This window comes from Anomaloglossus baeobatrachus, chromosome 8 (genome assembly GCF_048569485.1).
Source record: "Anomaloglossus baeobatrachus isolate aAnoBae1 chromosome 8, aAnoBae1.hap1, whole genome shotgun sequence".
NCBI classification, from domain to species: domain Eukaryota; kingdom Metazoa; phylum Chordata; class Amphibia; order Anura; family Aromobatidae; genus Anomaloglossus; species Anomaloglossus baeobatrachus.
In genome coordinates, this window is record NC_134360.1 from 88,976,991 (window position 1) to 88,987,608 (window position 10,618).

At 44.4% G+C, this 10,618-nt stretch overlaps 1 long non-coding RNA gene across 1 annotated transcript; it reads left to right on the forward strand.

The window, feature by feature from the left end:
• The first annotated feature begins 1,954 nt into the window (after positions 1–1,954).
• On the forward strand, positions 1,955–10,412 carry LOC142249263 (uncharacterized). Its single transcript, XR_012725016.1, has 3 exons — positions 1,955–2,069; positions 8,618–8,724; positions 10,301–10,412. It is a non-coding gene; the product is annotated as an uncharacterized LOC142249263 (long non-coding RNA).
• Positions 10,413–10,618: the final 206 nt, after the last annotated feature.

A 10,618-nucleotide genomic window follows, 5' to 3' on the forward strand; every position in this document is an offset into this window, starting at 1 on the left:
CTCCTGGGCAGCCGCGTGGGCACTGGCGGTGGGCGTCCTCTGCTTTCTGTGCGGCGACAGCCCACAAGACCGTCCTGTCCCCTGGGCCGCCGCCGACCGAGTCCTCCTGGAGGAGCCTCTCCCCGAGCTCAGGGGGCTCCCCACCGCCAGTTTCTGCCCTCCAGGGCCTCCGACCGAGACCTCCCTCTGGGTCCTCCCCCGCCCGAGGGAAACCGCGGCCGCCGGGCGCAGTGCTGATGACCTGAGGGACCTGGTGGTCCCTGCGGGGCTCCCGCCGTCCCTCCTGCCCTCCGCAGCCGTACAGGTATCCGGGTGGCGCCTGCCCACACCGGTCCCCCTGCTGGCTGCCTGCGCCCGGCCCCCCCACCGTCCTCGGGGGGTACTGTTGGCCTCCATCGTAAGCCGGGCACGCTCCTGTCCAGAAGCAGCTGCCGGGACATGCCCCACCGCCGGGGGCCCGGCGTCCAGAGCAGGCCCCAGGCTGGACACGCCCCCTCTCCGTGCCTCCGGTTCTCGCTGGGCACGGCCCGGTTCCCGGGCTGCCGCTGGCCTGCCGAATCTAGCCCGAGGCCTGGGACCGGAAGTAGGCCCCAGGCCGGGCTCGCCTCCATCCAGGCCACCGCTGGCCTCATTCCATCGCCGGGCTTGCTCCCGGCCGGGAGACGCCGCTGGGCTCTGCACTCCAGCCCGAGGCCTGACATCGGAAGAAGGCCCCGGGCTGGCCATGCCCCTTTCTCGGCCGCCGTGGCCTCGCCGGAGATTCCTCCCGGCGGCCGGGGCAGACGCTGGGAGCTGCTGCCGCCCGCCCCGCCGCGGAGGGTCCCGAGGGGGGCTCTCGCTGGGCCTCCTCGCCCCCCCTGCGCCCGGAGAGTACCTGAGCGGAGGCCTCGAACGCCGCCCGCGGCTAGAGGGGGAGCGAGGGGCAGGTGCCGACAGGGAAACCCAGGCAGCCCTGACGTGGGACTGCACTGCCTGGGCCCTGTGCACCGCCATCGCCGCTCTGATCAGCCTATTCAGCTCCTTGAGGTCCGCCATGCTGGTTCCGTGGTCCTGGTCCTGGGTCTCCAATCTGTCGCCATCCAGAGTCCAAAAGGGGAGGTAAGACCCTCCCTCATCACTTTTATACTCCCCCCCCCCCCTCCCCTACAGGGATCCTTTCTCCACCAATCCCCTATATCTTCCCATAATGCCCCTCATTATAACTTTATCAACCCCTCACTCCCTCCCTTCCCTCTGGTCATGTCGCCCCTCCCCCCTATGGGGTCCATGGCTTTCTATGTCACTAACAGTGATAAGAAGCCCGCTGCTGCCGCTTGTATGTTTTGGCTGGTGCACTGGGATAAGGTCCAGTTTTTGGTTTTGGTACTCCCCTGAAGAATAATATCTGTATGAAACGCGTCGGGAGAATGGAGGTGGACTGATTTTATTTTAAGGGATCGTGCGTCCAGAACTATAGGGACCACGGAGACGCCTATGATAAATGAGAATCATGCTGGATGTGGATGGACTACACCATAATGGGTGAGGCTGTTCCATATTCTTTTTGAGACTGTTGAACTACCTATACTAGAGGTCTTATCTATAACAGTCATCTTGCATGTTATATGATACAGATTGCACATTAATATTCTGGTTTCCTGAATGAGTCCCACATGCTAAAATTGGCCTGATTTAGCCCCTGAGACATATTAAGGGGAATAGTGTTTTGGGCACTCTTTTACTGTGGATAAACTTTTTTAATAGGAGTGAGTTACCCCTTACTTCCTTTTTAAAGGATTATTTAATAAAAGTTAAGTTTTATTTGGTACCAATTTTTGCTGTTTTTGTTTGTTATCCTCATCACGGTACAATACTAGTAGCTTACTTTATTACACATACTATGTCATATGAAAGTTAAACTGACATTTGATAATGTTTCTTTTTTTTTTCTTTATTAGTTCGTGAAATATGAGAGCTTCAACATTCTTACAGTAAATGAAATAGCTCAAATTCTTGATGATGTATCGGATTTAAAACATATTGATCTTCCACAAACTGTTTTACAGGATTTGCAGATTTTCTTGCTTCAGGTTAGAATTTTACTTTAATTTAATGTAATAATTCCCTGACAAAGCATTGGTGAAACGCGCGTCAGGTGTTTGGTGGGTGAGCGCTATCATGGTGTTACATCTACATTCACTACTTGCACTTTATTTAATGTATGGAACATTACTATTGTTGGCACCTCAAACCACATCATTATATCCTTGTGCTTAGATTAATCATTTTATCTACTCATTAAATATATGTCACCCCCATACTTGGACTAAATTATGAACATATTGATTGAATATGGATAGAACTTTATAATGCCCTCCTAATCTTCTAATGTGGGATTATCCACCCATTTCTGTGACTCATCCGCCATTCATATCAGTGTTTGTTATGATAGATGTTAACCCTTTTATAAAAATTATGCAATAAAAATATTATTTTACATCTACAGTCCCTTTCGTTAGTATTCACCCCCTTGGCATTCTTCATGTTTGCTACCTCACAACCTGGAATTTCACAGTTTGCTTTTCTGTTGTTTTTTTTTTGTTTTTTTTTAAGATTTGCATCAATTATGTATAGAACATGCCTAAAACTGTGAACATTTAGATTCCTTTATATTGAGAAACAAACAACAAATAGGACAAAATAACTGAAAACATCAGTGTGCATAACTATTCACCCCCCTAAAGTCAGTACTTTGTAGAGCCTTCTTTTGCAACAATTACAGCTGCAAGCTTGGATAAGTCTCTATGAGCTTTCCACATCTTGCCACAAGCTGTAGTGGGAGAGAAAAAGCACAATAGGGTTTACCCGATTTACAGGGCAAAAGAAAAAGAGTAATGCACTCACCTAGCAGGGTTGTGCCAGTCACAACCCCTTTGAAAACGTGGATGAGTGCTTAGGTGGTTCAGCAGCGGCCCCGTGTTAGAGCAGAAGGTATCAAAGTGAAGACTGGAGGAAAACGGGTTCAAAGCCGCGCTAGGAAACCACGAGCATGGATATGCATGAAATTATTCTTTTATTTAGATCATTCCAACGCGTTTCAGAGACTCATCTGCCTCCTTCCTCAGGGAAAAGAATCTTACAGGCAATGAGGAGTTATCCTTATAAAGCAGCGTACAGACAAAGACAGCGTACAAAAAAAAAAGCATGACACAGTTTTGCTCCACGTGGAAATGAGTCATCACTCTGTAGCACATGGAGTGATGACGTCAAGATTGGTTACACATTTTTTTTTTTTTGTACGCTTTCTTTGTCTTCACTTTGATACCACATCTTGCCACAGGGATTTTTCCCATTCCTTAAGTGAAAACTGCTCCAGCTCCTTCAAATTAGATTATTTCCTCTGGTGAACAGCAATCTTCAAGTCTGACCACAAATTCTCAATTGGCCTACGGTCTAGGCTTCGACTCGACCACTCCAATAAATTTACACATTTCCCCTTAAACCAGTCAAGTATTTCTTTAGCAGTAAGCTTTGAGTTACTGTCTTATTAGAAAGCAAACCTATGCCCCAATCTCAAATCACTGACAGACTGAAGCATGTTTTGCTCAAAAATATCCCTGTATTTGGCACCATTCATCTTCCCCTTGACTGTCCCTGTGGCCAAAAAACATCCCCACAGCATGATGCTACCACCACCATGTTTGACTCTGGGGATGGTGTTCTTGTGGTGATGAGCTGTGTTGGTTTGGCCCCAGACATAGCATTTACTTTGGTGGACAAAATGTTAATTTTGGTCTCATCTCACCACAGCACCTTCCTTCATACAATTAGGGAGTCTCCCACATGTCTTTTGGCAAAATCTAAAAGATCCTTCAAATTTTTGGCTGTATGTAAAGTCTTTTTTTCTGGCCACACTTCCAGAGGCCAGCTCTATGGCATGTATGGGTTATTGTGGACATACGGACAGATTCTTCTGTTTCTGTTTGGGAACTCCGCGGCTCCTTCAGGGTTACCTTTGGTCTCTGATCTGCCCCTCTGAATAATGCCCTCCTTACTCAGGCTGAGAGTTTTTATGGTTGGACCTCTGTTGGCAGGTTTGTTGTGGTAGCATGTTCTTTCCATTTGATAATAATGGATGTGATGGTGCTCCGGGGGATCATCAGAGATTGGGATATTTGTTTAGAACCCAACTTTGACTTGTACTTTGTCTCTGACTTGTCTGGAGATCTCCGTGGTCTTCATGGTGTTGTTTGGTTAGTGGTGCCTCTTGCTTAATGGTGTTGCTGCTTCGGTGATCTTTCGGAAAATGTCTATATATACTGACAGACAGACTGTCTGTAAATGTCTATATAGACTGGCAGACGATGTGACACAGAAATTTCTAGGGGCTAGCACAAGGGGTGAATACATACGCACATGGCAATTTTTTTTTCTTTTTTCCCATAAATGTATTTTTTGCCTTTATTTTTCTCACTTCACTTCCCCAACTTAGACTATTTAGTGCTGATGCATCACAGACAAATCAGATTATAAAAATACTTAAACACTAATTGTAATGTAACAAAATAGTTAAAAAGCCATGGGGGTGAATATTTTCGCAAGGTGCTGTACATTTAATTCTGTCTTAGCACATCTTTTGTTGTTTTGTTTTCATTTATTAGCATAGATGGTGAATCAACAGTTCACACATGGCAAAGAAAAACCCACTATGAAACATATCAGATTGCAAAGATGCTTAAGTCCTTCACCCCAAAGCCTGTTTTTACCTTCCTGACCAGGCCAACTTTGTCAATGCTTACCAGGGTCATATTTTCTGTGGAAATAACTCTGGAATGCTTCAACATCTCCTAGTAGTTCTAAAACATTTTTTTGTGACACATTGTGCTTTATATTAGTGGTAAATACGATCTGCATTAATCTATAAAAAAAAATATCAAAATATAAAAACCTTTACAAAAAATTACAATTTACAACATGTTTACTTTGCATCAGCATATTTGCTTTTGTTAGAAAGTTATAAGGCTAAAAGTTTTATCAGCAATTTTTATTTTTGCAAACAAAATTTACAAAACTACCGTAATTTTTTTGGGGACTTTGAGTAGTCTATGTGACAGAAAATACCCAAAAGTGACACGACTCTAAAAACTGCAACCTTCATGCTGCTAAAAACCACATTCAAGAAGTTTATTAACCCTTTAGGTGCGTCACAAAAATTAAAGCAATGTGTAAGGAAAAAATGAAATATTGCTTTAGCCCCAAACTTTTTATTTTCAGAAAAGTAACAGATGAAAATGCATCATACAATGTGATGCGCAATTTTTTCTGAGTACACCAATACCTCATATGTGGTGGATAACTACTGTTGGAGCTCACGACAGGGTTTGGAAGGGAAGGAGTACTTTTTGACTTTTGGAGCGCAAAATTGGCTGGAATAGATAGCGGATGCCATGTTGCATTTACAGAGCCCCTGATGTGCCTATGCATTGGAATCCCACACAAATGACCCCATTTTGGAAACTACAACCGTCAAGGAATTTATCTAGAGGTGTGGTGAGCACCTTGAACCCACAGGTGCTTTACAGAATTTTATAACATTGAGCCATGAAAATGATAAAATATATTTTTTTCATCCAAAAATGTTACTTTAGCCCCAATTTTTTATTTTCACAAGGGTAACAGGAGAAAAGGGACCCCAAAATTGGTTGTGCAATTACTCCTCAGTACTATCATGTCCCATATGTGGGGGGAAAACTACTGTTTGGACACATGGCAGGGCTTGGAAAGGAAAGATTGCTGTTTGAATTTTGCAGCCCCATTTTGGCTGCATTAAATTGCAGATGCCAGGTCAAATTTAAGAATCACCTGATATACTAAAACAGCAGAAACCCTCCACAGGTGACCCAATTTTTGAATCTACACCTCTTGAGGAATTAATATAGGAGTGTAGTGAGCATTTTTAAATCCTCAGGCAATTCAGAGAATTGTATAACATTAGGCTTAGCAAATGAAAAATAAAATGTTGCTTTTGTCCCAAGTTTTTCATTTTTAAATGTCTAACTATGAACCATAAAATGTGTTGCACAATTTCTCTTGAGTACACCGATACCCCATATCTGGTCAAAACTATTTTTGAAGCTCAGTGCAAAACTCAGAAGGGCAGGAGCACCATATTGGAGTGCAAATTTTTCTGAAATAGTTTTGAGGGTGTCATATCATATTGGGAAAGCCCATGACATTATATGTGTCAGAAAGTCACACTATTTATTAGAAGATAGCACCACTACAGATGTAATAATAATAATAATAATAATAATAATAATAAAAGCCCATGACATTCCAGGAGAGCAGACTCCCCCATAAATGACCTCACTTTACAAACTGCACCCCTTAATGAATTCAAACAGGTATGTAGTGAGCATGTTTACACCACATGTACCGCCCAGAATGTTATACCACTGTGTGGTGAAGAATGAATACCGTATTTTTCGCTTTATAAGACGCACTTTTGTTCCCCCAAATTTTGGGGGAAAGTAGGGGGTGCGTCTTATAATCCGAATATAGGGGAGGGGGGTGTGTATATATATATATATATATATATATATACACAGAGTCCAGTGGAGGTGCGGGCAGCTCTGGAGCGGTGCTGGGGACTGCTTGGGGCTGGGAGCGGCAGCGTTTGATCTCCTGCTCCCGCTTATATAATATGCACAGCCGCTGTCCATCAGAAGCGTGGTGCTGAAACTGCATCGCGCTGATGGGCTGGGGAGCTGTGCATATTATCTGCCTGTGCTTACCTTTGATTGCACAGGGACCCCCCCTCCCCCTGTGTTAGATATGGCCTCCCGTGCTGCCCATAGTAAAATAATAAACTCTTTACTCACCTCCTCCAGCGTCTGCCCGTCTCCCTCCTGCTGGCTGTGATTAGGCATGCAGAGATATCTCTCTCTGCTGTCCCGATCACATGACCTCCACTAGAACTAGGAAGTAGGAAGTGCAGGAGACAGGAGGAGTTCAACCCCGAGGAGGGACACACGAGACAGGACTGTGCTGCAGAAGGTAAAGAGTTTATTATACTAAAAGCAGCAACATGGGGGCGATATGTAACAGAGGGTGATGTGTGCCTGCCACAGTGGCCCTGTCTGCCTGCCACAGTGGCCCTATCTGCCTGCCACAATGGGCCTGTCTGCCTGCCAGAGTGGGCCTGTCTGCTTGCCACAGTGGCCCTGTCTGCCTGCCACAGTGGCCCTGTCTGCCTGCCACAGTGGGCCTGTCTGCCTGCCACAGTGGCCCTGTCTGCCTGCCACAGTGGCCCTGTCTGCCTGCCACAGTGGGTCTGTCTGCTTGCCACAGTGGCCCTGTCTGCCTGCCACAGTGGCCCTGTCTGCCTGCCACAGTGGGCCTGTCTGCTTGCCACAGTGGCCCTGTCTGCCTGCCACAGTGGCCCTGTCTGCCTGCCACAGTGGCCCTGTCTGCCTGCCACAATGGGCCTGTCTGCCTGCCACAGTGGGCCTGTCTGCCTGCCACAGTGGGCCTGTCTGCCTGCCACAGTGGGCCTGTCTGCTTGCCACAGTGGCCCTGTCTGCCTGCCACAGTGGCCCTGTCTGCCTGCCACAGTGGCCCTGTCTGCCTGCCACAGTGGGCCTGTCTGCCTGCAACAGTGGGCCTGTCTGCCTGCCACAGTGGCCCTGTCTGCCTGCCACAGTGGGCCTGTCTGCCTGCCATAGAGGATGTGTGGCAGCCATAGCGGAAATGTGGCATCACTGGGGGACGTGTTCAATATAAGGTGGCCATATCCAGATTAAGGGGGCTAATTTTAGGATGAGGGGGCTATGAGGGACATATACCCTATATTATTTGTTAGACGGACACTGGCATTATAAGACGGACCCCATTTATTAAACAATTCTCTATTCCTTCACCAAATTTGGGGGTGCGTCTTATAATCAGGTGCGTCTTATAAAGCAAAAAATATGGTAATTAAGTTTTGTAGTAGGAGAGAGTGGTCAGCTATATTGAAGGTAGAGCACAGGTCTAGAAGGAGGAGCATAGAGAATTCAAGGTATAAGAGGTAGAAAGATAGAAATCCATCTTAAAACCAGCATGGCAATAGCTACGCATTTCAGACTTAAGAAAACGTCCTTTATTCATGGTAATATCTCATTGAGCAGCTCAGTGAGAACTTAGCTTGGCTATAGGATGCTTTTTTGCATCAGAAACTTAAGGAGAGATTAGCTTGATAAAGTACTTTTTTGCATCCGTAATGCATAGTCATGAGCTATCACTGCACACAAGCCACAGCATGTTGGATTTAAGATGGATTTGTCTCTCATTTTAAGAATTTGCAAAATTATTTTTGGGTTTTTAAGCTATTTTTTGGAGCTGGATTTCTACCACTTACACCTTGGATGCTTCACATTCGTCAAATCGATTCGTGTGCTCCAACCACGGGAAGCAATATTGGGTGAACTGGCTAAGATCCTCTTTCTTGTAAGTATAGAGAATGGTCTGTTCGATTTGACAGTATGTAGTCATGACATATTACTTACAGCCTTGATAATGAAAGGGTTAAATCTAAATTTTAAGGACATTTAATTTAACATATTGTTGCATATATTTAGCTTTGTCACTTGTTTTATAGTTACAGAACAAGCATATTCCAAATGAGCCAGCTAAGAAAGCAGTAATTCAAGAACTTTTGAACAATATTAACAGTATACCAATAAGTCCAATTTCAACGCCTGTGCTGTATCCTTTCATATTGTTAGCAAGAGAAAATTTGACAGTTAAAAGATCAGGATTACATAAATATAAAACTACTAGCTGTACTTCCCGGCTTCACCCGGGTTAATAACTGCTGTTAGCAAAATAGTCTGTCTATCTATCTCTGTCACTTACCCTGTCTGTCTTTTTCCCAGTCTGTCTTTTTCCCTCTCTTTCCCTCTTTCCCTGTCTGTCTCTGACTGTCTCTGTCTCTTTCTCCGGCTGTCTCAATCTCTTTCCCTGTCTATCTATCTCTGTCACTTTCCCTGTCTGTCTCTTTCCCTGTCTTTCCCTTTCTTTCCCTGTCTGTTTCCCTGTGTCTGTCTCTGTCTTTTTGTCTGTGTCTGTCTCTTTACCTGTCTGTGTCTGTCTCTTAACCTGTCTCTCTCTTTCCCTCTCTTTCCCTGTCTGTCTCTTTCCCTGTGTCTGTCTGTTTGTCTGTCTCTTACCTTGTCTGTCTCTTTCCCTTTCTTTCCCTGTCTGTTTCCCTGTGTCTGTTTCTGTCTCTTTGTCTGTGTCTGTCTCTTTCCCTGTCAGTCTGTCTCTTTGTCTGTGTTTGTCTCTTTGTGTCTGTCTCTTACCCTGTCTATGTCTGTTTCTTACCCTGTCTGTGTCTGCCTCTTTCCCTGTCTGTGTCTGTCTCTTTCCCTGGCTGCATTGTGACACGCCAACATTCCATATAAGGGCGTGGCTGTGCATTCTTCTGAAGTTCTGGCTGCACTGTGGCTCCCAGCACCATTCGCTATAATGGAGGCAGGTTTTTTGGCGAATAACTGTAAAGTACGGGGTTAAAATTTCCCCTCAAAACATAGCCTATGACGCTCTCGGGGTCCAGAAGTGTGACTGTGCAAAATTTTGTGGCTGTAGCTGCGACGGTGCAGATGCCAATCTCGGACATACGGACATACATACATACATACATACACACATACACACATTCAGCTTTATATATTAGATAATTCAGAATCAACAGAAAGGTTTTTAGCTGGATAATACACTACTGAGTTATTTAAATCTCTATAATACAGGGGTGGCAATTAATATTCCCGAAGGGCCACGAGAGACCATGACTGTTGTGGAAGACAAACCAATAGGCTGAAATTTAATTCTGCTCAATATTAATATATTCATTATAATTATTTTATATTGATATTAATTGTAGCACTTAATATTGAGTAGAATTACTGTACATATGCTAACACCTCATATCTTCAATATGAGCCACATAATAGCCCCCTATATACAGTATGAGTCCTTACAAAGCCGCCTATATACAGTATGAGCCCCCACACAGACCCCTACATACAGTATGAGCCTCCACAGTCCCTCTATATACAGTATGAGCACACATACCGCTCCTCCTATATACAGTCTGAGCTCCCACACAGCTCCCTTTTGTCTCTTGTAGAATAAGAGATTTCCAAATGATTGCATACTTGTTTTCTTTACATTTCGCTCAGCGTCCCAAAGTTTTTGAAATTGGGGTTGTAGATATCAGCAGTCCACAATCTAGGGGCCAAGTGGATGTGTGGGTTATTTTCCTTAATATTAATTATTTCAGATACATAGATGGAACTGCCATATGCTTAACTGATGTAGAGTAGGAAATGCTAACAAGATATTGTTTGTCTCTATTCTGTTTGCATATGATGAAGATCAATGAAACTTCATGTGGTGCAGAAATATTTGGTTTCTTTTGATGATTGCAAAGTTATTAAAAATAAATTCACTTTCATTGTTTCAGAGTTCTTGTCTTTTTTTCAACACTCCATTGTATTTGTATTGTATGTTTTTTGTTGTTGATTTTTATAGCCTTTCACAGACACCAAATATACAGAGTCAATCTTACTATGAAATCTTAGTAAATTAGAAATGTTTA